The following is a 27,113-nucleotide window of genomic DNA, read 5'->3' on the forward strand; positions in this document are numbered from 1 at the left end:
CCTGTGTTGGTCCAAGTCGTCCCCCCCGAGGCTGGGAGTCAGCCTGCGCTTACAGGCAATAGTGGTCAGCCTCTGAGTCAGACAGGAACAGGTTAGGGGGAGGGGAATCCGGCCCATACCTGCACCAACCTTAGCACTGGGACCCATACCTGCACCAGCCGTAGCACTGGGGCCTACGTTGGCACTGACCTTACCACTGGGCACACAAATCTACAGTACTGTAGTACGATGTTTGGCTGAGAGGTGACGATAAAAGGGGGCACACATGAACGAATTGAAAAGATAGGGCTTTGAAGGGGTGGCAGGACCTGAACCATAATAATACCTGCACACCGGTGGCCGCCATCTTGCCTGAGACAAGCAACGGTCACCTTGCGTGTGCCTGGTGCTTTCCGATGGCAAAATCGTTATAGGAGGAAATTTATTGTAATTCGAATTTTGGGGTGGAACTTTTCTATTATCGTTGTAGCAGATTATCATAAACCGAATCATCGTAAAACGAGTAATGACTGTACTGTATACGATCCCTGTGTCATCAATATTCTACACTATCTTAGGGCTACACTGTTAGTATTTTAAATCAAGACAGCTGTACACCTAGTTCACCACACCATTACTCACCTGGTCATATCACCACTGCTGGACACTGTCACCACTGTAGACAGTCACTTTCATCAGGACTCACTCATCAATGTGCAGCACTTACTGTTTTACACAATCACTACACACCCATGCTCTCGGCATCATCGCTGCTTCACATCATCAGTGTGCACTATCACTGCATAACCATTGCATGACACCATTTCCATTTTCCATTGGAAAGGAAGTAAAGAGAATCTTGAATACCTTTACACTTAATTTCATTTATACAGTATTTCTGCTGATGCTAAATGTATTCCTGTGTATAATTGTCCCTAGAAGTGGTCATAATAACTTTTGAATTATTGCTCCCCTTATTGTTGTTTATGTAGTGAGAGTAAAATATAACCTACCATTTTAAAAATCAAGGAAGTGACTGCAGAATATTGTGTCTCACCATTGAATGTATTCCTTTATGCATTTGGAAAACAATTTCATCAGAGTACATTATAATGTATGTGGTGTTAGTTGTGCAGAATTACATGCTTTATTTGATGTATTGATGCTCTGTCTTTACTAGAGCATGATGCAGTATTTATTGAAAATATTAATACAGCAGCAGGCTACTCATTACTAATCTATGGAATTTAATGACTGGTTTCTCTGCAGATCCACAAAAGGCAAGCCTTACCATTTATATGATATATATTTTTTTACTTCCATATTATGATAAATAATAGTATTTTCTCTGAATAATTTCACAGTAAGCTTGTCTCTTTGAATGATAGATGGACATGTGAATGGAAGTTTTGATGGTTTTGTGCAAAAGCAAAAGTATAAGGAGCCACCGAAAGGAGTTTTGCACATTAAAGTATTTAACATGGAATGCATGAAGAGTGAATGCATGTATAAGTTTTTAGAAGATATCTCCTCATTGAGTATGATGATATTTTATTCTTGCTGCCAAGAGAAATTATGTACAGCTGAGAAGATACATCTCGTAGAGGAGGGAGTATAAACTTTTCTTTAAACTCTTCTTTATGAAAGATTTTCCCTGAGCTGAACAAAATCATCTGGAGGTAAAAAGAATATATTTTAAAAAGGCATCATCGTTTCTGAATGTATAAATGTGAGATGGGGGTTAAGTAGACCATGATGGTAGTCAAGAGTATACTGTTCATTACCAATAAATTTTATTATTCAGTGTAGGTAAACTAAAAGAATCCTGTTAGGACTGCAGTGGTGTCAGACTATATTATTTTGGAGATCTCTTTGTCCATAGAAACCATCATCTGTTCTATGGCCAACCCCAGTTTGGTATTTCTAAATAGAAATCATGGTAAAATTTTATGAAGAATTTATATTATTCATTGGCTTGTCCATCCCAGATATGGTATTCAGATAAGTTACCAGGCAGTTGATGAGTAAATGGACAGTGGTAGTCAGTTTGGTAACATTACAGTACAGTATACAATAAAATGCTACCATTTTGGGACAGCAAATAATCATGAAGTTTTGTATTCTGGCCTTGAACTTGTTCAACATTTTGGCTGTTGTAGTTTCCTTTAACCGAATAAAATTATCTGATGCAGGTCAGAATGTAATGCTGTATCCCATCATCACTGAAATGCTAAATATACTAGGGATATGTTTGTTACAGTATAGTTTATTTTTATGTAGCAGGATCGCATATCAAAAGTTATAATTACCATTCTAAATAATAGGGCTGACTTTGCTCTCTTTAACAGAGATCCATCACATTGAATATCTCTCTATCTGTCTATACAGTATATCTATCTGTCTATAACATGATGCCATAATCCTGTGAGGTGTGGCCATTTGTCTTTGAGTTAGTGGTTTTATGGGGAGAGGCACTAACCCTCCGTCAACCCGCTTGTTAACATGTTGGGAACGTCTGGCTATGTATCTATTGCCAGACGCCTTTACCCCAGAAGGGGTGGCCACAAACAAGTCGCTTCCATGTTACCCTGTCCCCTGCCATTTCATTGCCCTACTCCCAGCTGACACCCACTTCTCTCATATACCTCTCCATGCCATCCCTCCATCTCATCCTTGGCCTCCCCCTCCCTCTGCCCCCTTCCACATCACTCACATACACTCTTCTCATCAGTCTGTCACTCTCATCCTCCCCACTTGTTCAAACCACCTCAATGTGTGGGAATGTGGGTTGGTTATATAGTTACCACCCAGCATTGTAAATGGTTTCCTGGCTTACAGGAAACCTTTAGGCTTGTCATTCAATGTAAAGCTACCTGAAAAGGAAAGAAAAGTAATAAAAAGTAACAGGAAAGTTGGTAGTAATAGGAAGAGTGAACAGGAAAGTTGGTAGTAATAGGAAGAGTGGAGAGCACACATAGAAAAAGAATGATAAGGCAAAGGAATATGTGGGCTGCACTACATCAAGTGAGTGGATGATGGTCACCACCACTTACCACAATGTACAGTATATAAAAATTAGAATCTCTTCAGGACAGTAATGTTTTTTGTTAGTGTGGCTATTGCCAGAATATTTTATTCAGCTTACAAGGGTCCCTGTATAGTGAAAGGATTAAAAGTTATGTAGATTTGTATGAAATATTTATTTGGAACATTAAGATACATATGCATTGTTATAGACTCTTGACTTTAGGTGAGCATGCTTTAACACCAGAAATGATGATGATAACTATAAAGGTTATTGCTGGTGAATCAGATCAGAAAATTTTCCTTAAAATTATCTGTTGAACTTTCGTATTGAATAACTCAGTTTGCTTTCAAGATCTCTGTCTAAATTATTACTGTACTGCATTTGCTCTGCTGCAGTACATATTGTCCATACGTCGCCCCATACTTCACACCTTTGGTTACCGCTTATGCTCCTGAAAAGACATGCTGGTATACATTTTGCAGTGTGCAGTAATACTATAATCATAATATCTGCACTTTCCTTTTGCTTTATGTTATATTTACTTCGCATTCTCATAACTGTACACTGCTTCTTTATTTGTGAGAAATTCTTGAGTACTGACAGTCTTTTTTTTATTTACTTACTTTTCTTACAAGCAGTTTGCTTTTATTTTCATCCAGACTCTTCATTTTCCCTTTTTTCAATGTGTAGGTCAATCTCTTTACATATGATACCTTATAGTCTCAAAATATATGCACTTACACTGTCATTTATTTGTACTCTTTTCAGCATTTTCCCCAATAACATTTTTTTCCTTTTCTTTTGCTCCCATTTTTTCCAAATGCAGTGGTTGGTCCTCTCTTGTTAGGCAGCATACAATACTGTACCACACTTTCTTCTTCCATATCCAGTTGTTGGTCCTCTCTTATTAAGCAGCATACAATACTGTACCACACTTACCTTTAGCTGTGGTAGGTGGGGGCACTCACCATCCACACACTCGGTGTAGTGCAGCTTTGGATGTCTGCCCTTTCCACTCTTCATTCCTTCCTCTTCTTTCTTTCCTTCATTCATTCCTCCTCCTTCTGCCTACGAGTGACTCTACACTCCCTCTTGTGTCTTTCTTTCCTTCATTCATTCCTCTTCCATGTGCCCATGGGTAACCCTACACTGAGTGACAAGCCATGGTTTCCCGTACACCAGGAAACCATTTACCACGCTGGGTTGTAACCATATAACCAGATTATGGTGCCTGGTGGTTTAGTGAGTAATTAAGGTGCTCCAATCAGATTGAGCCGGTGTAGGTTTATATCCAAGGGATGGTTGGGGTTTATTGCTCACGTAATGCCATCCAGGGATGAGTGAGGCTGGTCACTGTCATCTTAGATTTAAGGACAAACTTGCCTAGCCCTGGGCTCCTATGCACCTTATGGGGCAACAAAGGATTGGATGATGATGATGAAACTTACGTTCCAAACCAAGCTTTGTATTAATTGCACAAATATATTAAGTTCATCATAATGATTACAGGTACATACCTTTTTATCTTCTTCTTGCTGCTACTAGATGATTTTATTCAGCTCAGAGGAGCACCCTTTTTGAGAAGAGGATATTGAAGGCCATGTCTATACTCTCTAGTTCTAAAGTCCTAATCTGAATAAAATCATCTGAAGATTGCAAGAGAATAAAAATATGTCATTGGTTTAAAGGGTAAATTGTTGTCACTGTCTCCTCTTGTGTCATTTGTTCATGTTTGCATGCAGTTACTTTGTTTCTTAGTTTTCTATTAATATTCTTTCACTCAGAGCAGCAGTCTCTCAATTTTTTTTCCCATGCTTTATTGCACATTCACTTGAAGCATGAAGAGGGAGAGTGATAAAAAGGCTGTGTGAAAATCAATTTTTTTAATGCCATTTTGTGATTTCCATAATTTTTAAACTCTGTAAGTGTACTGTATGTGCATACTTTCATTTATATTAACCTTTTGCTTTCATTCCAGAAAAATGTAATCCTTTAATTTTACATATAAAAATATTCTTTGATTATGTCAGTCATTAAAGCAGTTTTGAATATTTGTCATCACAAGTATGGAAATATCACATCAGTATTGTGCAGTCTGCTTCACAGTTAGGTTGTGTTTATCATTTTCCTCCATAATGCATCATATTAAAGAGAAGCCTCTGTGGTGAGGGACCTCTTGGAGACTAGGAATATTAGTCAGCAGACTTTTCCATTGACTGTACATAGAAATAATGCACCATTAACCCTTTTATTGTGCATTTGGATCCTTGCTTTGATTGTGAAGTGTAATAAAAATAGGTCTTAGCAAGTTTTTGAAAAATTTTGAGGTTATGGACTGATACAGAAGACAGGTTTGCTTCAGTGAAATGATGTAGGATAGTTCAGGTTATCATATTAAAGCTATTAGTGGTCATCATCATCGTCATCTGGACCTCCCTTCCCACCCTAGGGCAGGGTGAGGAGTAGCAAAGTCCGGACAGCCCCAGTTTGCCCAGTCCAGTGGGCCACATTTCCATTGACTCATCATTCAAGCCCCCAGAATCCTGGCTCTATCTGATCCGCCAAAAACATTTGCTACATTCTGTAGCTTCACATAAACATATCCGATGGAGTCATGCCAGATGCTTTCACGTTAAAAGGGGTGCCAAATTCCCGATCATACACTTCTTACAACATTCATCCAGCCAGCTTGATCTCTAGACAGTCTCCTAGCCTCACCAACTTCCATACCTTTCTTCCTCACATATTCATCCACCATATCCCTCCACCTTCTCTTTGTCCTACCTCACCTCCTTCCTCCTTCAGATTTGCTCAGATATGCCTTTTTCACCACTCTGTTGTTATCCAATCTCTCCACATGACCGTACCATCTCAGTACACGTTCTTCGATTCTGGTGTCCACAGAATTCCTTACTCCACATCTTTCGTGAATCAAATTATTTCATATCCTATCCTCTCTCTGTTCTCCACATAAATTCCCCAGCCGTCCCATCTCCATTGCTGTCACTCTTGACCTTTCATTTTCATGCCATACCATAGTCTTACATCCATGTGTTAAAGTTGTCACTAACATTCCTTCATGTAAGCCTCGTTCAGCTGCAACACTCATGCCTCTGTTTCTTATAAAGGCCTTCATAGCACCAGCTACTTTCCTTCCTTGTGTCACTCAACTTTCCATTTCTTTTGCATATTTTCCTCTCTTTTCTGTCACCGTACCCAAGTATTTGAACTTCCTCTGCAATTCCAGTCTCTCCATTCATTGTAACATCACACTGGAAGCCACCTTCTCTCTCAGTAACCATTGCATTTACTCCCAAGGCACGATGCTCACATACATCAGCAAACCTCTGCACTAGTCTACCAAGTTCTTGTACGGTATTTGTAACTACTACTGCATCATCAGCATACAACAGATTTGAGATATTCCATACATCACCATTCACTACCAATGCCATCCCTCTCTCCATTGCTCATGTTTTTATTTCTCTCATCACTCCATTAGTGGTAAGTGCCACAAAACAGAAACAACAGTATTGTAAGTCCTCATTAATGGTCATTAAAAAAAAAAAAAAAATGCGTATTAACCCCTTCGCGATACAATACTGACATGTTAGTTCAGTGTATTCTTCCTACCTCCAAATGACTATACAGGTATGCCACTTGGGAAGGAGTTGCAGTAATGAAGGAGTTATTGAAGTCTGTATCTAACTCCTCCAGTTTAAAAAGTTTCTCCAAAGCTGAATCAAAATCATCTGGCGGTAGCCAGGAGGAAATTAAAGATACAGTAATCCCCATACTTTCCGTACACCCCACTTACCGGACATTGCGGGCCTGGACCTTTGGAACCCAAAAATGGCCCCCAAAAAAAAGAAAAAAATCCCCCCAAAATCCTAATTTTTTCCCACCCCGTAATTTGAAATTGCCGCATGGCACTGAACAGCTGTTACTACATGGACCCTTCATCCCTTCCTTCCTCCCCCCTCCCCCCTCCCCTGTCAGGGTTGCCATTTGGTATTTTTCATTACCAAATGTGGGCCAACTTGGTAATGAAAAATTCGTTTGGTAATGAATCAGAATAATGCATTACCAAACGGATTTTTCACATGTATGAGGATACACAGGATGGAGATTGTGGATTGTTTGCTCTCTCTGATTAATCTGCTAGCCAACATAGCGTGAAAATAATCAACATGCTGTTAATTATAAGAAGAGTGATTACATGTATTTCCACTTGTATATATAATTAGTGAAGAATAAATGCTAGCTTTACGAATTTGTTCGTGAAAAGTTAAATTTGGTAATGAAAATTGAGGAGTTTGGTAATGTGGCTGTTGCGATCTGGCAACTCTGTTTCCCCATCAACAACACTCCGAACAGTTACTGTCTAACTCCGATGGTGAGTAGATGCTTATGCAATGGAAGCCACACGTGCTCATTTTTTGTGTGAATAAAGTGAATAAACTGCAATACCTCGCTACTAGACCACACAGGAATTTACAGTGTTGTGCAGCGTTAAGAAATTAGAATTTAGAGTGCAAAGGATTAACTGTGGAGTGCAAATTGGCGGTTAAAACTGGCGGTTGAAACTTGGCGTGGTGCAGTTAAGAACGGTGTGCAGTGTTGAACAATTATAACTCACAGTGCAAAGAACTAAGTGCAGCACAACACTGGATTACTGTACGTGCTTCAAGAGCATTTTCACCACTGCCAAAACTTTAGAAAAAGTGGCCACAAACATGCTGTAAGAACGCTGGCTGAGGTACAGTCACTTCTAATTCCTCATTCTTTGGTTCCTTTTCATTTATTTCATGCCTTATGTCCATTATTGGTGTGAATAAGGTCTTAAATAGGTTTAAATAGGTTCTGTGCTTGTCCGGTAGGGAGTTATTTAGGTGGCTTTCAAAGTTAGGCTGGGTTAAGGTCCTTAAGTACCAGTCCAGGAGCCAGGGACCCACTTTCCGGACGAGACCACTTTCCAGACATGCCTTTGGCTCTATGACATCGAATAGTAGAGGGATTACTGTATGTCTTTCAGTTCAAGGGTTTAAGTCCTTAGTAAATTTAGAAACATTGCTTGTAAACATGCCATCGCTACTTGGAGAGAAAATTTGCTAGTAACCTCAGTTGAAACCATTTGTATAGAAAGTGTTAAGTGTCATAATGGAAAGGATCCTTGATTTTTTATTTGTGCCTGTATAGACAACAGAAAACGTTTCTCAAGCACTAGTATCACCAGCTAAATGCATGCATGAACGTATATAATTATTCTTAAAACACTAAGAACATCACAGCATGGAAAGTCACTTTTTTCTCTTTTTTATCAGTTATGTCCTATCATGCTTTTCTTGCTCTCTGGACCTTACCTTATGACATCCTCAGGTGGGAAATGTGATCTGGATGATTATGGTTTTTCCTTTTTTAACCTATTAGTATCTCCCAGTACTGTATTGCTAATTCACATACTGTAAGTCCTCTGTGTAAGTTGCCCTTTTTATGTTCTGTATTTTGTAATGCCCACAGTAAGTTGTGGAAAGCTTTCCTGTTTAGTTTCTGGCTTTGCTTGCAAAGCTGATTTGCCACTTTCCGCAGTTTATTATACCGTTTGAATGGAGAATGTGGTACTTCAGAATACATTACTGATTTGTATTGAGTGCTACCTTTATTATTTATTCGCACTTGTTACTTGTACATAGAAGCCCCTAGAAACACACATGGAAGTAACAGTTATTGCACTCCAACATTTTTTTACCTCTTTTCTTTTTGTATTTATTATTTGAATGTATGCACGTTATTTGAACCTTTGGAATCTAAGAAAAAGCCTTTAATGAGCACTGACTTTTTATCCATTGTGGTAGGTGGGGGCACTCACCATCCACTCACTCGATGTAATGCTGTTCTCGGGTGTATGCCCTTTTCTCTCCTCCATCCATCTTTCCTTCCATCCTCTTCTGTCTTTTTTTCCTTCATTCTTTCCTTGTCCTTCTGCCTATGGGTGGCTTTATACTTCCTTTTCCGTCTTTCTTTCCTTCATTCTTTCCTCTTCCTTCTGCCTGTGGGTGAGTCTGCACTGAGTGACAGGTAAAATGGTTTCCTGTACACCAGGAAACCATTTACTATCCTGGGTGGTAACCATATAACCAAATTTTGGTGCCTGGTGGTTTAGTGAATAATTACGGCACTCCAATCAGATTGAGCTAGTGAAGGTTTATATCCAAGGGGTAGTTGGGGTTTATTGCTCATGTAGTTCCACTCAGGGATGAGTAAGGCTGGTCACTCTCATCTTAACCCTTAGGATACACAATTCGATCGACCAAACATTTCTGAAAAGCTGTATAATTAGGGAGCCGATTTTTCAGTTCTTACAGAAGTAAAAAGTTTTATGCCCAAGGTTTAGAGCTTGAATTTACACACCTTATGCCACAAACCAGAGCATTTTAGACCAACTGGTTCATGAGCTATGGCCTATCAAAGTTGAAAAAAGTTACCCTTCCAGGTGGGGCAACTCCAGTTTTCTATGTGCCCCCACCCCATCCCTCCCTCATTCCTCCCCTCCCATGACCTTCCTCACCCACTCCCATCACCCCCCCCTCTCTTCTTCCCCTCCCCCCTCCTCCTGCCCCCCCTACCCCCACCTTTCAGAATTTTCCAGCTGCTTCCCCCCCCCCCAAACAATAGCATGCAAAATAATTATGTCAGTGTTCCTCACTCACTTCCAACACCTCCCCAACACTTCTTCCCTCCCCACCTTCCCTTCCCCCATCCCCTTCCCTCATAGCTGTGTGACTCTACACCACAGAGAGAGTGACTTATCGTACTCTTTCATAAACAAAGAGTACAAAGAAATACATCAAAAGGATAAGCAAATGCAAAAAACCTTTGACAGGTACATAATTGTGTTAGTAATATGCTTTTTCCCCAAAAAAAAAACATGCAAAATACATGGAAATTCAAAAAAAACAAAACATGGAAATTCATAAAAGTACATGAAAAAACACACATTCTACGGTATGTTTCGTGCTTCGGTGTATGCAGTTACACAAACAATAATCTGGTACTGAATGAAAACGTGACATGAATAGTAACAGTGACATAATTATAATTCTCTAAGCGGGAGAGGAGGGGAGTTAAGCGGACGGCATACTACAGGGGATGGGGGGGTGGGGTGGGGTGGGGAGAGGCCTGGAGGGGTGGTATGGGGGTATAGAGGTGGGAGACAGGCACCACAAGAGAAAGAGGAAAGGCAGAGAGGGAGTGCAGGGGTGTGGAGGGTGGGTAGGGGGGATATAACCCTCACCAGGGAGCTGGGAGGGGGGGGGAAAGGTGGGAACCACAGTGGCGTGATGGAGGATGATGGGGGAGGGGGAGGGAGGGAGCAGGAGGTGGTCAGAGGTGAGGGAGGGGGAGAGGGAACAAAGGTATTGGGGTAGAGGAAGGTGGTGAGAGAGTGGTGGGGGAATCACCCCCCACCGTGGGTAGAGGCCTGGATCCTCCCCCTCCCTGCTCAGGACTTAGTTCTCATTGGTTTGCATCGATATATGTCACAATCGGGCCGAAGCCTAGTGTCCGCAGTTTTTTACAAACGCTTCTCTGTCAATCCTATTCGGCATCTAGCGAAATTCTGGAAAAGGATCGATCAATTCTATTAGTACTTTAAGGGTTAAATGCCAGGACCAACTTGCCTAGCCCCGGGCTCCTGTGTTCCTCATGGGGCAGTGTAGGATTGGATGATGAATGGTGAATGAATGAATGCTCTTTGAAGTGCAATTTATTCTGCTTCTGATTATTTTTAGGTGCATTCATTTATACATAAACTCAGTAACAAAATTAAGTTTCAAGAAATGCCCATTGTTATAGTTGCATAATCCTTTCACTATTATTTCTTATTAGTTTAGAGTATTTTTACTACCTCCTGACAATTTCATTCAGATTAGGAAGAATCGTTAGTAGTACTGAAGGATGAAATGAAAACTGTCTGACCCTTCCCATTCAGAAAGTCTCATAAGCAAAAAAATATCACAAGGTGGTAGAAAAAATAAATCATTAAAGAAAGTCAGGTGAATTAATGGTTTTGTGGTAAACACCAGTTCATATCCCAGGGAGTCAGGTGGAAGTTTTTTTTATAATTTTTATGTCTGAGGAGTGAAGTCAGGATTCTGTGGATTTGAATAGGGAGTTATTTAGAGTGTGGTCTATGTAATTTGTCAGACTGTATTATTTTCACATTTTTTTTTCTTGCTCTTTGTACCCTACTTCACCCAGCACTGAGGTTGGTAAAAAAGACCGGATGATGATTATGATGATGACCTAACCTTGGGCCTCTGTACTGTATCTTAAAAGGAATGATAGTGTTTTATGTTATCAGTAAAAATCTTCAGAAGTTATATTTTAAAAACTTCATGGTTCAGATTATGCATAATAATTATTTTTGAAGCCCCATGGTTCAGATTATGCATAATAATTATTTTTGAAGCCCCACAAATGCCATGTGATTCCTTGCACTGTTATTGTCTGAAGTTAATTATTTATTTTTTATTATATTTGTTATCTCCAAACAGTTATATTCATCTTTGGAGAAACTTTAACCTGAAGAAGTTAGATTTAGCTTTCACTAGTCCCTGCACTAGTAGAAATCTCTTGTAGGGTAAATGAAATCCTCTGGTATTAGGAAGAAAAGAATATGTCATCGAATTGAAGAGTTAGTGAAAAAGTTTGACAACTTCCCCTCTCCCACTGTCTCCAGATGATCACCATTGTTTGCCTCAAAAAGGCATTATTATCATGGAAGTTGTGTGGTCTATCATCCTGTTTGCTGATGCCAGTCAGAGTGCAGTTAGTCTTTATGTAAATCTGCTTCATGTATAGTTGTTTCATTGTTAATCATTTCAGTCCAGTCATGTATATTATATTTAATTCTAGCTATCTCCAGATGATCTTAACTCTGGAAAAATCTGTTTCAGTAAAAATTTTAAACAGTTTCTGTCAACCCCACCACAACCAGAATTTTTTCTCTGAACTGAATAATTTTGTGTGAAGTAGCTAGTCTAAAATTAAATGCTTATCATGAAATTGATGGGGTCTAGTTGCTGATGAAATAACACCTGAGTGTGAAGTATACACACCAGGCCTTCCACATTCGCGGAATCAACTTTCACAGGTCTTGCAGACTCTCAGAGTGTCCTTCTGTGGAACCAAGACTGAATTAAATGGGTATGATTGCAAGAAGTTGGGGTATATATGTAGCTGATGACTTGCCCACACTCACGTGCAAGCAAGTCATCAGCTATTTGTGATATTTTATGCTGTTTTCAGGTCCCAGATATGGTTTATTGGGCACATTATGTGCATGCTTGTTCACAAGGGGTGATTTGTGGCGGTAGAGGCATTTATGGGAGGGTGCACCAAACATTTGCGGAAATTCCACATTCGTGGGGGTCTGTGTCCCCTAACCCTCCGCTAATGAAGAGGGCCTGGTGTGTGTGTGTGTGTGTGTGTACATATATATATATATATATATATATATATATATATATATATATATATATATATATATATATGGACATGGTATATATGCTGTATGCATATATATATATATATATATATATATATATATATATATATATTTATATATATATGGACATGGTATATGCTCTGTATGCATATATATATATATATATATATATATATATATATATATATATATAAACAGTATATACATATACATACATACCCGGTATATACTATATATGTATATATACACTCAACCCTCGGCTATCACTTCCAATTGGTCCCGCTATGGCTGCGCTATAGCCGAAACCGTGATAGCCGAATTGAAGAACTTTTGGTAATAATTCTAATTGGTGCCATGACCTCAATATTTACCCCTAAGATACCTTTTTTGTACCACATATTATTATATAATAGTTTAAAAATGAGCATGTTTTATGATGTGATCACGATTCTTATAATACTCCTCACAGTGGATTCATTGATGTTATATTTCTTCCTCACACTTCGCTTGGTCTCACCATTCTCTATAAGTTTCACATTTCCAGTTTATCTGCATAACTTAGGTTCTTCCTCTTATTTATTTCCCTGCCAGGTGCTGCAGCATTATGTTGGGTGATGGTAGGGGGACGGGGAGGGGGTACATTGGCCATGGTCATATCATAAAAAAGGTTATTGTTCTCGCTATCACTGTTCACGGTCTGAGGGCGCACACTTGAATGGTTTGGTGGGCAGGAGACTCGGTCGGGCGGCCAATCAGCGCTCGGCTGGCGCTGACGTCACACAACCAATCACGGAGTGAAGCATTGTTGGCTGGGCGGAGCACTGGAGCCAAGCCTTTTTAAAATTTTCGAACATTTGCAGTGCGCGATAGCAGGCATTTAGTGCATGATAAAGGTATTTGGGTAGTTTTTTATATAGGCGTGATAGCGAGATATGCTATAGTGGAACCCGTGATAGCGGAGGGTTGAGTGTACAGTATATATACACACAAAGTGGTAGGTGAGACCGCTTACCATCCACTCTCTCGATGCAGTGCTGTTTTGGATGTCCACCCTTTCCTCTCTCCTTTCCTTCCTCTTCTCTCTTTCTCTGCGTCATTCTTTCCTCATCCTTCTGCCTACGGGTGACTTTACATTCCCTCTTCTGTCTTTCATTCCTTAACTCTTTCCTCTTCCTTCTGCCTATGGGTGACTCTACACTGAGTGATGAATCAAATGGTTTCCTGTACACCAGGTAACCATTTACTGTGGTGGGTGGCAACCATATACTGTATCCAAATTAAGGTGCCTGGTGGTTTAGTGGGTAATTAAGGCACTCCAGTCGGATTGAGCCTGTGTAGGTTTATATCCAAGGGGTGGTTGGGGTTTATTGCTCACATAATGCCATTCAGAGATGAGTGAGGCTGGTCACTTTTATCTTAAATGTCAGGACCAACTTGCCTAGCCTCGGGCTCCTACACTTCTCATGGGGCGGCATATGATTGGATGATGAATGGATGAATGGGTATATATCATCATTATCATCATCATCATCGGGATATTATAGGTGAGCAGTGTGTGAAGAATGATGAAGGAAGGGTAGTGGTGAACAGTGAGGATATTAAAGATGCATGGAGAGAGCATTATAACCGGTTGTTGAATTAGGAGTTTGACTGGGACAGGGAAGGTTTGGAGCCAGCAGATCCAGTGTCTGGCCCTTGGCCTTTGATTGATACTGCTACTGTGAGTGAGGCAATAGGCAAGATGAGGGTGGGGAAGGCATCAGGTGTGTCTGGGTTGACTGCCGAAATGTTGAAGGCCTCAGGCGATATAGGGGTGAGTTTAGTCACTGACCTGATAAATAGGATTATTTATGAGTGTGTTGTCCCAGATGATTGGCTGAAGAGTGTAATTGTAAATGTGTATAAAGGGAAGGGTGATGCCCTGGAAAGAGGAAATTATAGAGGTATAAAGCTTTTAGATCAGATAATGAAGGTAATGGAGAGAGTTTTAGAAGGTGTGATTAGAGAAAGAGTGAATATTGATGAGATGCAGTTTGGGTTTATGCCAGGTAGGGGAACCACTGATGCTATATTCATTGTTCGACAGCTTCAGGAAAAATATATTGGTAGGAGAAGGGATCTTTATCTTGTTTTTGTTGATTTGGAAAAGGCCTTTGACAGAGTCCCTAGAGAGGTGGTGAAGTGGGCAATGAGAAAGCTTGGCTTGGAGGAGTGGCTGGTTAGGGTGGTTATGGCTATGTGTGTGGGTGCTCACACCCAGGTAAGAGTGAATGGAGATTTGAGTGATGAGTTTTCCGTGAATGTTAGTGTGCATCAGGGGTCAGTCATGAGTCCCATGTTGTTTATCATGGTACTTGAAGCCCTTTCACGTGACTTTAGAAACGGACTCCCATTTGATGTTGATTGCAGAGAATGAAAGGGAGGTGGAGGAAAGGTTTAGGAAGTGGAGAGATGGTATGGGGCAAAAGGGTTTAAGGGTAAATGCAGATAAAACAAAAGTGATGATATCTAGGGTTGGTGGCGGTACTGTCAAAGACGAGGGAGAGTGGCCATGTGCAGTTTGCCACAAGGGCGTGGGAAGTAATTCCATCTTGTGCAGTGTGTGTGATAATGGGTGCATAAGAGATGTAGTGGTATCAGAGGTAGACTGCAAGATAATGCTGATTTTATGTGTATGATGTGTTGGGGTGAGCAGGTGGAGATTGTCAGACATGAAAGGATTGAACTTGCTGGTGAATCTTTTGAGTGTGTGGAAGAGTTTTGTTATTTGGGAGACATGTTGTGTGCTGGAGGTGGGGCTGGAGCTAGCTCTGTGGCTAGGGTGAGAAGTGGTTGGAAAAAGTTTAGGGAGCTCTTGGCTCTCCTGACATTGAGAGGACTCTCCCTACGTGCTAAGGGGTCTTTGTATGCATCATGTGTTAGGAGTGTAATGCTGTATGGTAGTGAGACCTGGGCAGTGAAGGAGGAGGATATTCGCCAGCTCAGACATACAGAAATGACAATGATTAGGTGGATGTGCAGTGCGTCCCTGCGTCCAGGGCCTGGAGTGGCTGGGTTTACGATGGAAGAGTTGAGAGGTAGGATGGGACTGGAGTGTATTGGTGTTGTGATGAGGAGAGGTAGATTGAGATGGTTTGGACATGTGGAGAGGATGGGGGATGATAATTGGGTGAGGAAGGTGAGAAGTGTTAATATTGGGGGTGGGGTTATGAGGGGTAGACTGAGAAAGACATGGGACGAGGTCATTAAGTGTGACCTCAGGGTTAAGGGACTGAACAGGGAGGCTGCAGTGGATCATGCAGCATGGAGAGCTGCCATTAGGTGACCAAGGCCGACACATGCAAGCATGTTGGAGCCTTTAAAAACGAAAACCATCATCATCATCATCATCCGGACCTCCATTCCCATCTTAGGACAGGGTGGGGAGTAGCAGTGTCCAGACAGCCCAAAGTTGCCCAATCCAGTGAGTCGAGTATGCATTCAATTGTACTTCAAGCCCGTGGGAATCCTGGCTCTGTCTGATACTCCAAAACCATTCACCACGTTCTGTAACTTCACATAAACGTCAGTCCGGACACTGTCACGTTAAAAAGGGGTGCTAAATCCCTGATCATGCGCTTCTCCTCACAATATTCATCCAGCCAGCTCAATCTCTTGTCAGTCTCCTAGCCTTACCGACTTCCAAACCTCTGTTCCTCACACACTTATCCACCATATCCCTCCACCGTCTCCTTGTCCTATCTCGCCTCCTCCTTCCTTCAAATTCACTCAGATATACCTTTTTCACCGCTTTATTGTTATCCATTTTCTCCACATGACCATACCATCTCAGTACACTCTCTTCAATTCTGGTGTCCACAGCCATCCTCACTCCGCATCTTTCACGAATCACATTATTTTGTATCCTACCCTCTCTCTGTACTCCACATACATTCCTCAGCCGTCCCATCTCCACTGCTTTCACTCTTGACTTTTCATTTTCATGCCACACCATAGTCTCACATCCATATGTTAAAGTTGGCACTAACACTCCTTCATGTAAGCCTCGTGCAGCTGCAACACTCAAGCCTCTGTTTCTTATCAAGACCTTCATAGCACCAGTGACTTTCCTTCTTTGTGTCACTCTGCTGTCCACTTCTTTTGCACATTTTCCTCTCTTCTCGTCACTGTGCCCAGGTATTTGAATCTCTCACCAATTTCAGTCTCTCTCCATTCACTAACATCACACTGGGAGTCACCTTCTCTCTCAGTAACCATCACCTTACTCTTTTCTACAGTTACTCTCAGGACCCAACACTCACAGACATCAGCAAAACTCTGTACTATTCTATCAAGTTCTTGAGTGGTAGTTGCAAGTAGTACTGCATCATCAGCATACAACAAATTTGAGATATTCCATCCATCCCCATTCAGTACTCACCCCATCCCCCTCTCCATTACTTGTGTTTTTACTTCTTTCATCACCCCATCCATATATAGATTGAACAACCATGGGGATATCACACACCCTTGTCGCACTCCTACACAAATCATGAACCATTAATTTAGATGCCCATTAACCCGTACACATGCTTCAACATATATATATATATATATTTCTCTCTCTCTCTCTCTCTCTATTCTGGTGATGTTCTTCAATTTATTCTTGCTGTCCCCATATAGTTCTTTTCAGCTCAGGAGAGATTTTATAAATTAGAAGAGTTAGCTATGGTTTTCATTAACCCCTTCACTATAAGAAATCTCTGCCACTCTGAATACAGTAAAATCAGCTTGAGGTTGACAGCATAAACCAGTATGTTACATCACCAAATTGAATACAGTAGGTTAAAGCAGCATTTTGCCTGCTCACATCTTAGATTTGAAGTGATGACTGTCTGTTAATAGTTATGGTCGATGTTAGGATAGCCTGGATTAATGTCACTTGCTGCTTAACCCATTTAGTGTATAGACACCTTATTTTGTATTATTCTTGCAGTCTTTGGGTATAATAATTTTATTCAGTATAGGATAGACTTTTTATATTTGATAGGATAGATGCACCATTAATAAACCCTTTCATTACAAGAGGCCTTTCATAAGTTGAATAAAATCATCCAGTAGTAGCAAGAAAAAAACAAAAAATGTCTTCGCCCAGATTGACTATGTTAAGCAGAGAATGGGATATAAGGAAGCCAACCGTGTCTTAAAAAACTATAATTTTTACTCCAAGTTACGGATACTTGAAACTTCAGAACTTACAACTTTAGCTCTCTTTTATTTTATTGTACTCTCTGTCACGCTTACTCCAGATCTCTCAGACTGTCTTTTGCACCACTCTTTCCCAGCTCTGTTTTTAACTGATGCGCCGAAGCATCTCTCTCTACATTTCATATGTATTCACTTTACATTTATTATATGATTTCCTCCTGGTCAGTTCTCTTTCAAGACAGATGTTTTAGTGATATTTATCAATATTTGAGCTGTGGTGGCTTGATGGTCAAAGTTATCATCTCCTAATACAGCCCATGTGCCCTAAGTTTAAGTCAGTGCCATGGCAGACATTTTTTAAAAGATACCTGGTGGTCTGGTCGTCAGAATGTTGCAGTCATAGCGATAACCTAGTACTGTGTGGGTTCATACTGCAAGAGATGACTGTAGATTTTTTTTATCATTCAAGCCATCAAGGGAAGTAGACTGGTCATCTACCCTTAAATGTACTGGACTACAGTAGCCTAGTTTCAGGTCCCTATGCCTTAAAGGGAGGGTAATAAGGGATTTCATTGTACTGTTTGCTGTTACCTGTTCATATTTTACCCTTCAGTGATGAAATGATCCATTTCATATTTCACAGACCTGTACCAGCATTTTAGGTCAGCTGTCAGGAACACTCAGCAGGTTCTTAGCATAATTTATGCCTGATCAGTCTGCCTCCCTTGTGCCAGACGTTACCTATTTTATTTATTTTTATATTTTCATTGCACAGTTAATGAGTATGCTATTACGAGTAGTAGAGCCAGTCACCTTTTCAGATTTGAGCTTCATCATTAAATCACCAAATTCGTACTGTCATTTATTCCTCTCTTTTATTAATTCTTCATCAACAGTCCTACTCCATTAAGCCTTTTAGCCCAGGAATGTTATCCATTTTTTCTTCAACATTGGATAGTCTTCAGATTAGAGGGGTTAGTTGCAGCTTCAGTAAACTCCTTCAATACAAGTTGAATAAAACTGTCTGATAGCAGCAGGAATAACCAAAAAGGATGTCACCTGAATTAAGCTGCTTAGCCCTTTCAGCTCAAGGATGTGTTTCTGTGTATTCATGCTATTGTGGGCGGTTTTACTCGACTTCATTTTTTTTTTTTTTTTTTTTTTGTGGGGATTATATATAGCCTTCGTTAATTCCAGTGCTATAAGGGATTCCACTCTAAGGGATTCCTTGCAAGCCAGTTTTAATTATCTGACAGTAGCAGGAATCTATCTATCTATCTATTGCCAGACACCATAATCCCGTACGGGGTGGCCATTTGACTCTGGGTTATTTGTTTTACAGGGAGGGGCACTAACCCTCCACCAACCCACTTGACACGTAGGGAGCACGTATGGTTTGGTTATATGGTTACCACCCAGTGTTGTAAATGGTTTCTTGGCTTACAGGAAACCATTTGACTTGTCACTCAGTGTAAAGCCACCTGTAACAGAAAGAAAAGCAATAAGTAGTGACAGGAAAGATGGGAGAAATAGGAGGGCAGGCACAGAAAAAAAATGATAAAGGCTAAGGAAAAAGTAGGCAGCACTACATCAAGTGAGTGGATGATGGTTGCCACCACCTACCAGTAAGTAGCAGGAATAAAATGATATTATGTCCTCTGGGTATATGCATTAATCCACCCACAAATGTCAGGGTTGTTCACATTTCCACTCATGTCAGTTCCTCTTTTTTTATTCAGTTCACTCACACTTCATGTTAGACACTTCCATCACTGCTTATATTCCTCCGCTGAATTCTTTCGCTTCTTTTATCCCCGATTTGTTCTACTTTTATAATTTTTCCATTCTTGTTCATCTTTTATAATTCTTTAATTCCACACAGCCATATAAACTTGCCCAAATTTTAAAGGCCCCAGGCTGGCACAGAACTCACTTCAGAGGTGTTTCTATCCTGTTTTTGGTAGGTCATCTAGGGGTTACCAAATTCCCAGTCTTACAACCCTCTTCTGTATTATTATAGTTACAAAGATTATTAAAGAAGCAAAAACAAAAGCAACTGACCCATACAAGTGTTGCACAGAGCTTTACAAATTGTATGAGTTGATGGTATGTAGTACAAGATGGGGTTGCTATTTTTCCATGACATTCTGAAATACAATTTTTTTTTTTTTTTTTTTTTTTTTTTTTTTTCAGCATTCTGTTTACAGTGTACTTTAAAAGGTGACAGTTATTAGATTACTTTAATAATGATGATGATATGCTTTACAGTACTTAAACTTACCAACCTTTCAGTATACCATATACAAAGGGAGATGATAGCTTAGTGGATAGAGGAAGGAACTGCTGCCTATATACGCAGCTCAAGTTTCAGGAGTAGTATAAAGATTTGTTTATCAAAATGTTTCACTTCTCTTCCAAACTGCCAATCAACACACCATTATGTGCACTTAACACATACAGGAACATTAATGCCACTGGGGGGGTGGGGGATGACATCATAAGATATTGAGGTAGCTAATTTCCTTTAGCAGTAGTAATTTTAATCTATAGTGATAGATGGGGGCACTCACCTTCCACTCACTCAGTGTAGTGCTGCTTTTGGATGGCTGCCCTTTCCTCTCTTCCTTCTTTCCTTCCTTCATCTTATGTCCTTCTTTCCATCTTTCTTTCCTCTTCCTTCTGTCTACAGGTAACTCTACACTGAGTGACAAGCCAATTAGTTTCCTTTATACCAGGAATCCATTTACTATGGTGGGTGGTAACCATATAACCAAACTGTGGCACCTGGTGGTTTAGTGGGTAATTAAGGCACTCCAGTCGGATTGAGCCTGTGTCAGTTTATATCCAAGGGTTGGTTGGGGTTTATTGCTCATGTATTGCCACTCAGGGATGAGTGAGGCTAGTCACTCTCGTCTTAATTGTCAGGACCAACATGCCTAACCCCGGGCTCCTACACTCTTCATGGGGCAACACAGGATTAGATCATGATGATGACAATGACATATGCAAGGTGGAGCCAGGTTTGCTGTAGCTTGAATTGTATGTGAATAAGTGTCTTGTCTGTTTCACCATCTGTCTCCACCTTTACCATTTCCTTTTGCTTCCTTCATTGTTTCTGTTTCATTGTTTAAGAACCTCATTCAGCCCTTTGGTCAAAAAAGAGGTCAGGATACTATTAATGCTGATGTGTTATTTCAATTTGTCTCATTGTTTTAAGTATAACTGCCTTTTGGCATCAGTTATGGCAGCTTGTAGGCTGCCGGGTCTGTTTTTATCAAAAGATCAAACATGCAGTATAAAGATCTTAGGTATAGTACCCAGGCGATGGCTTATGAAGTTGTGCAATACATGTAGTTTATATCCATACTTACACCCGACTAGTCACTAGCGAACATTAACACCCTTTCAAAACGTGTATTTAATGGGAAAGAACAATAATGTAAAGTTCTTTCCTGACCCCAGCTGACAACAATGCATATGAATGGGGAAGGGGTTCTGAGGCATAAAGCACGCTACGGCCTCTCAGCACGAGGCAAGTGTGGTAGTAATGGGGACAACAGGGTGGACTAGTGTGCCCACTTGCCACTAGGCATGTGTGGGAAGTGCTGTGATTGGTTTGTCATGCTTGAATATGATTGGCTTCTGGCTGTGACAGGCGTAAACAACGCTGCGACCTGGAAAACTCCTTGGAAATGAGTCACTGGGGACAGCAACCACGACTGTCAAATTGGTTACCATGATGTATGAAGAGATCACGGTTTTGCCTGGAAAAGTACCGTGAACTAGAAAACCATGACTAACAAACCCGTGATATATGCAATTGACCATATACTGTATATTTATATGAATATATACTGTACCGGGTATATATATATATATATATATACAGTATGTATATCCATCCATCCATCCATCCATCCATCCATTATCCAATCCTCCGTCGCCCCATGAGGAGCGTAGGATCCCAGGGCTAGGCAAGTTGGTCCTGACATGTAAGATGAGAGGGACCAGCCTCACTCATCCCCAAGTGGCATTACGTGAGCAGTAAACCCCAGCTACCCCTTGGGTATAAACCTACGCAGGCTCAATCCAATTGGAGCACCATAATTATTTATGTACTGTGTACATTGTATATATACAATAAGACCTCACTATAACAGACTAATTAGGACCCAAACCTTTCCGAAAAATGCAAATTTCCGATAAAAGCGACATCCGGACTTTCCCCCTACTAACCCGGTCTTTTTCCGATACATCAGACATTAGTCTGGATCGCATGAACGGTTTTTAAATTGTTTTAATTACCATTGTGGTACTGTACTGTGTTATAACTTCACTGCATTAATCAAATGGTATATAATATATATAATAATATACAGTATATAATAATACTGTACTGCACACTGATAAACAAATCATTTATTTACCTTAATGTGGTGAACATAGCTGAAGTGGTTAGGCAGTCCGGACTGCTTCTGGCTTTATTGGACTTTTTCCGATATATAGGAATTTAGTCCAGTAGCTCCTCAAGTCCGATAAAAGCGAATTCCGGTTTGTTGAAGTCCGATATATTGAGGTTTTACTGTATGTATATACATACATATATATATATATATATATATATATATATATATATATATATATATATCATCCACTCACATTATCTATCTATCTGTCTGTATCTATCTATTTTGTATATATATATATATATATATATATACAGTACCCTCGCATCCAACACGGTAATATTGTCATGCATGGGTCCCGTGTTGGACCAAAAATGTGTTGGACAAACAACAGAGCTTGTGGGGAAAAATAAATTATGTCAGCAACCCTAGGAAAAGTCACCCTAAACACCTACCACATACCTATACCTATTGGTACTACTGTCATTATAATAAATGGTACTGTACTATGAATGATAACTAACCTTTTAAGATAGTGTTGGTGGGCTTGCTGGGAATGGAAGGTAATATCCGAGGCTGTACGTAGTCCTACTGGGTCCCTGGAGGATTTCTGCTGGCATCACTAGCGGATAATGGCTGCTGCTCCTCCTCAACCTCTCCCATAAATCCTTTGAAATTCCTCTTCTCTTTCTTCTGCCTCTTGATGAATTCTAGCTTGGTGGCCTGAGGGAGGTGCTGCTGCTTCTAGGGGTTCTCAGAAGGCTTCCCAAGCATCGTGAGCAGAGTAAAATGCAGAAGCAAGGGCAGAAAATGCAGCGAGAAAAAAGCACCGTCCAGTGAGAATTATCCAACTGATGTGGCAGGAGAAATTTGAACAAAACATCACATGATAGCAGAAGCGTTTTTAATTGGGCGACATCACGATCACGTCACGATAGCAGGCAAGGGAGGCTACTTGATCGGAAGTTTTGATTGGCTCTCAGCGTCACGGGAACGTCCAGTATGACCGTGTTGGACCGGGGGTGATTGTGCTAGAGGCGAACTCTGTGGATTTCGCCCACTTCTGGGAGCTCCATCTGTGTTATGCTAATGCACACTTTTTGTACTTAAATCGTATTAAATCGTACTAATTTTTTGCTCTCCGTGCTGGACGCGAATCGTGCTGGACAAACATGTGTTGGATGCGAGGGTACTGTGTGTATATATATATATATATATATACATGTGTACAGTATAAGTCCTGTAATCTGAATGGGAGGAGACCAAGGGTCTTTCAGACTATTGGGAGGGACCTCAGAACACATTAAAATATGTACATGATCTTTAAATAAACACTTCAGATGATATGGGTTATTGTTTTACTGGAAATGCATTGAACTGTAGATGAATAGCTGCAGGCAGGTACAGTACATCCAAGTTGAAGAGCAAGTCCAGGCCAAATATATCCTTAGATAAAACCTAGAAAAAATCTTAAAAGCCCAGAATAATTAAAACAATCTCACCTTGACAAAGTCAGAATATTGGGATATTCAGATTATTGGTGGTTGGATTGGAAGACTTTTACTGTACTGTATATGTTAAAGTAATACCACGTATAAAAGATACATGCTCCACCTATATCTTTTATATAAAAGATTGTTAGCAAATCACATGTGTACAGTACCTCTCTAACAAAGGTTTCATCTTTATTTGAATGGCCATGAAAATATGGCTGTCATACTAAATGTTTACTACAGCTTTCCTTTGTTGGCATCACCTTTTTGAAAAAAATTATGGTGCCTTGCAGTGGCTTATCAATTATAGTATGTAAAAATATAATTATACTGTAGGTATCATTACTTACAAAAATGTACAAAAGTTCGGTGTTGTTGTTGTTGCTCCTGGCTCATCTGACTATGAACCTGGTGGACTGCCAGCTGAAGTTACTCTTCCCCCTTTTGGTGGATAGGGAGGTAGCTGAGGGACATTTGCAGCACATTTCCAGTTATACTGGTGCAACTGGATGAGCACTGTATAAGATCTGGTGCTGTCTGTACAGTAGTCTCAGACCTGAAATAAGTTGGAGAAAGATGAACAGGCACAATTGAAAGATACTCTTTAGAGCTTTTTCCCTTATTTTTTATTTAATTTATTTTTTTGAATATATATATATATATATATATATATATATATATATATATAAGCTTCTTGATGTTTATTAATAAGTTTTACTGATGGCAGAAAACATGGAATGTTTAATAATCTAATATGATAGTAATAAGTGCAATTCTGTATGTACACTCATGATCACTAATCTCTGACCAGAGAGTTAGCCAAAGTTGTGGCCAGGCGTAGGCTACTCAGTCAGACACACTCCACCATCGTTCCAGAAAGTTTTAGTGCTTCAGTGAACAATTTTCTAAGTATCACTGAAGCACTTTTGTTTCACATATTACTTCTCAAGTGATATATTCATGGTAAGAAATAGACAAATTTGGTTATAGCTGTTATTTTTAGTCTATAATGAGTGCGTGATGATATTTTAATTTCATACTGTGTTTTATTAATCTGTTTATATCACTGACCTATTTCTTGAGGCGAGCCTTTAACCAAGCTGTTGGTAGGTTATAGCAGAGAAATATCCACGATTGCCACAGCAGCCGGCATTCACACGACATATTCAAAGTAAGAATGCTTTATAGTACTTTTATCGTTGACAAAAATTTACGATTACTACTACTTTGAACTGAATGATTTTCTCTAGTGATAACAGGCCCCGTTGCCCAGAGATATAAATAAGCCTAGATGCCGCATGACACTACTTTAGATGCGTCTGCGCGGCCGTCATCTTGGTATGGTCAAGGCAGACGATGTCGTGTTCCTGACGATGATCAAAGCTGACCACTATTTACCTAGAAATGCAACATCACTGTGCTGCTTTTGGGTGTAGAGGGTGAAGAAAGCGTCGGAATATATCTATGGTGGCACCGATAGCACGAGCAGCTCAACTGTCTGGTTATGTAAACATCCCTCAGCTGCTTCTCTATCCTCCGAAAGGAGGATGGTGGGTTGCACAATGGAAATTTAAGCCTGCAGTCCACCGAGTTCACGTTTCAGATGAACCAGGAACCACAACCATTACCACCACAACAACAGCCACCACCACAACCACGACCACCACAACCACTACCACCACAACAACAACCACTACCACCAGTACCACCACAACCACCACCAAAATAGCAACAACAATCACCACCACAACAACAATCACCACCACAGCAACAACAATCACCACCACAGCAACAACCACCACCATCACAAAAACAACCACCATCATCACAACAACAACCACCACCAACACCACAACCACCAACACATCAACCACCCCCATCACAACAATAACCACCACCACCACAACAGCCACAAAAACCACCATCACTACAACAACAACCACAACAATAACCAGCACAGCAACAACCACAATAACAACCACAACAACAATCACCACAACAGTAACCACCACAACAACACCCACCATCACAACAACAACCACTACAACAACCACAACAACAATCACCACAACAATAATCACCACCACAACCACCATCACAACAACAACCACCAACACAACCACCACCACCATAACAACAACAACAACCAACACAACCACTACCACAAGAACAACCACAACCACCACAACAACAGCAACAGCAACAATGACAACAACCACAAAAAAATCACCACAACAATCACCACCACCACTACAACCATCACCACAACCACCACCAGCATCACAACAACAACAGCAACAACAACTATAGCCACCATCACAACAATGACCACCACAACAACCACAACATCCACCGCCACCACCACAACCACCACAACAGCAACAACAACCACAATCACCACCACAACAGCCACCATTATAACCACCATCACAACAACCACCACCACCACCACAACAACCACCACCATCACAACAACCACCACCACCACAACAACCACCACCACCACAACAACCACCACCACCACAACAACAACCACCATCACAACAACAACCACTAACACAACAACAACCACAATTAACATAACAACCACCACCACACAACAACAGAAACCACCATCACCACCACCACCACCACCACAGCAACAACCACCACTACCACTACAATAACCACCATCACCACCACCACTACCACTACAATAACCACCATCACCACTACCACTACAATAACCACCATCACCACCACCACTAGCACTACAATAACCACCATCACCACCAACACAACAATAACCATCACCACCACCAAAACAATAACCACCATCATCACCTCCACCACAACAACACTTATTTTCATAGTCTGAATTAACACTAAAACTAGCCCCACTATTACATGCTCGACCGCTCCAAGATGGTGGCCGCACGGACACATAGCCGCTGTACTGAAGAATGGGCGATGTGGCATCTAGTCCTATTTATATCTATGCCATTGCCATCCAGTGGGACTGGTTGCCCTGTTCCTACGCGACGTCTTAGCTGCATGCCCCCTTTGGTCAAAATGTGAGCCAGTTAATGCCATTAATTCATAAATAATTATTACGGTATATATGATGCCAGTACCCACATAGAGTGGCACATGTTTTTTTACTTCTTGGAAATTGCTAAATTGCAGATTGATCGAAGAAATGTCGGCCCCTGTCAATAAACACAGATTATTATATTATGGAGGAGAAACCATAAGAATATGGTAATATCAAAGATACGAGGAGTAATATGCTCCAAATCACCTGGTTACAGTTCTTTGCCCCGCCCAGTAGTGCAGAGGCTATGTTCGAATGTGTGGCTCATGTGTGGTCATGACACTGCCCGCCACGCATCTCTGGTCAGAGATTAGTAATCATGACTGTACCAGTAATTTAAGACGCACATTCTCTGCTGCATGGTTTTACAAAGTCTCAACTCATTTTCTGTTCTCTGAAATATGGTGGAATGCGAACAACATATCCACAGAATTCCCAT

The 27,113-nt window shown here is 40.6% G+C and overlaps 1 protein-coding gene across 2 annotated transcripts in view; it reads left to right on the forward strand.

Moving 5' to 3' along the window:
* sif (guanine nucleotide exchange factor still life) overlaps positions 1-27,113 on the forward strand; it is a 945,217-nt gene that overhangs the window by 899,384 nt on the left and 18,720 nt on the right. The gene's annotated exons all lie outside the window — the stretch shown is intronic.

This window comes from Coenobita brevimanus, chromosome 76 (genome assembly GCF_032717465.1).
Source record: "Coenobita brevimanus isolate Jiangsu-jjx chromosome 76, ASM3271746v2, whole genome shotgun sequence".
Classification (NCBI taxonomy): domain Eukaryota; kingdom Metazoa; phylum Arthropoda; class Malacostraca; order Decapoda; family Coenobitidae; genus Coenobita; species Coenobita brevimanus.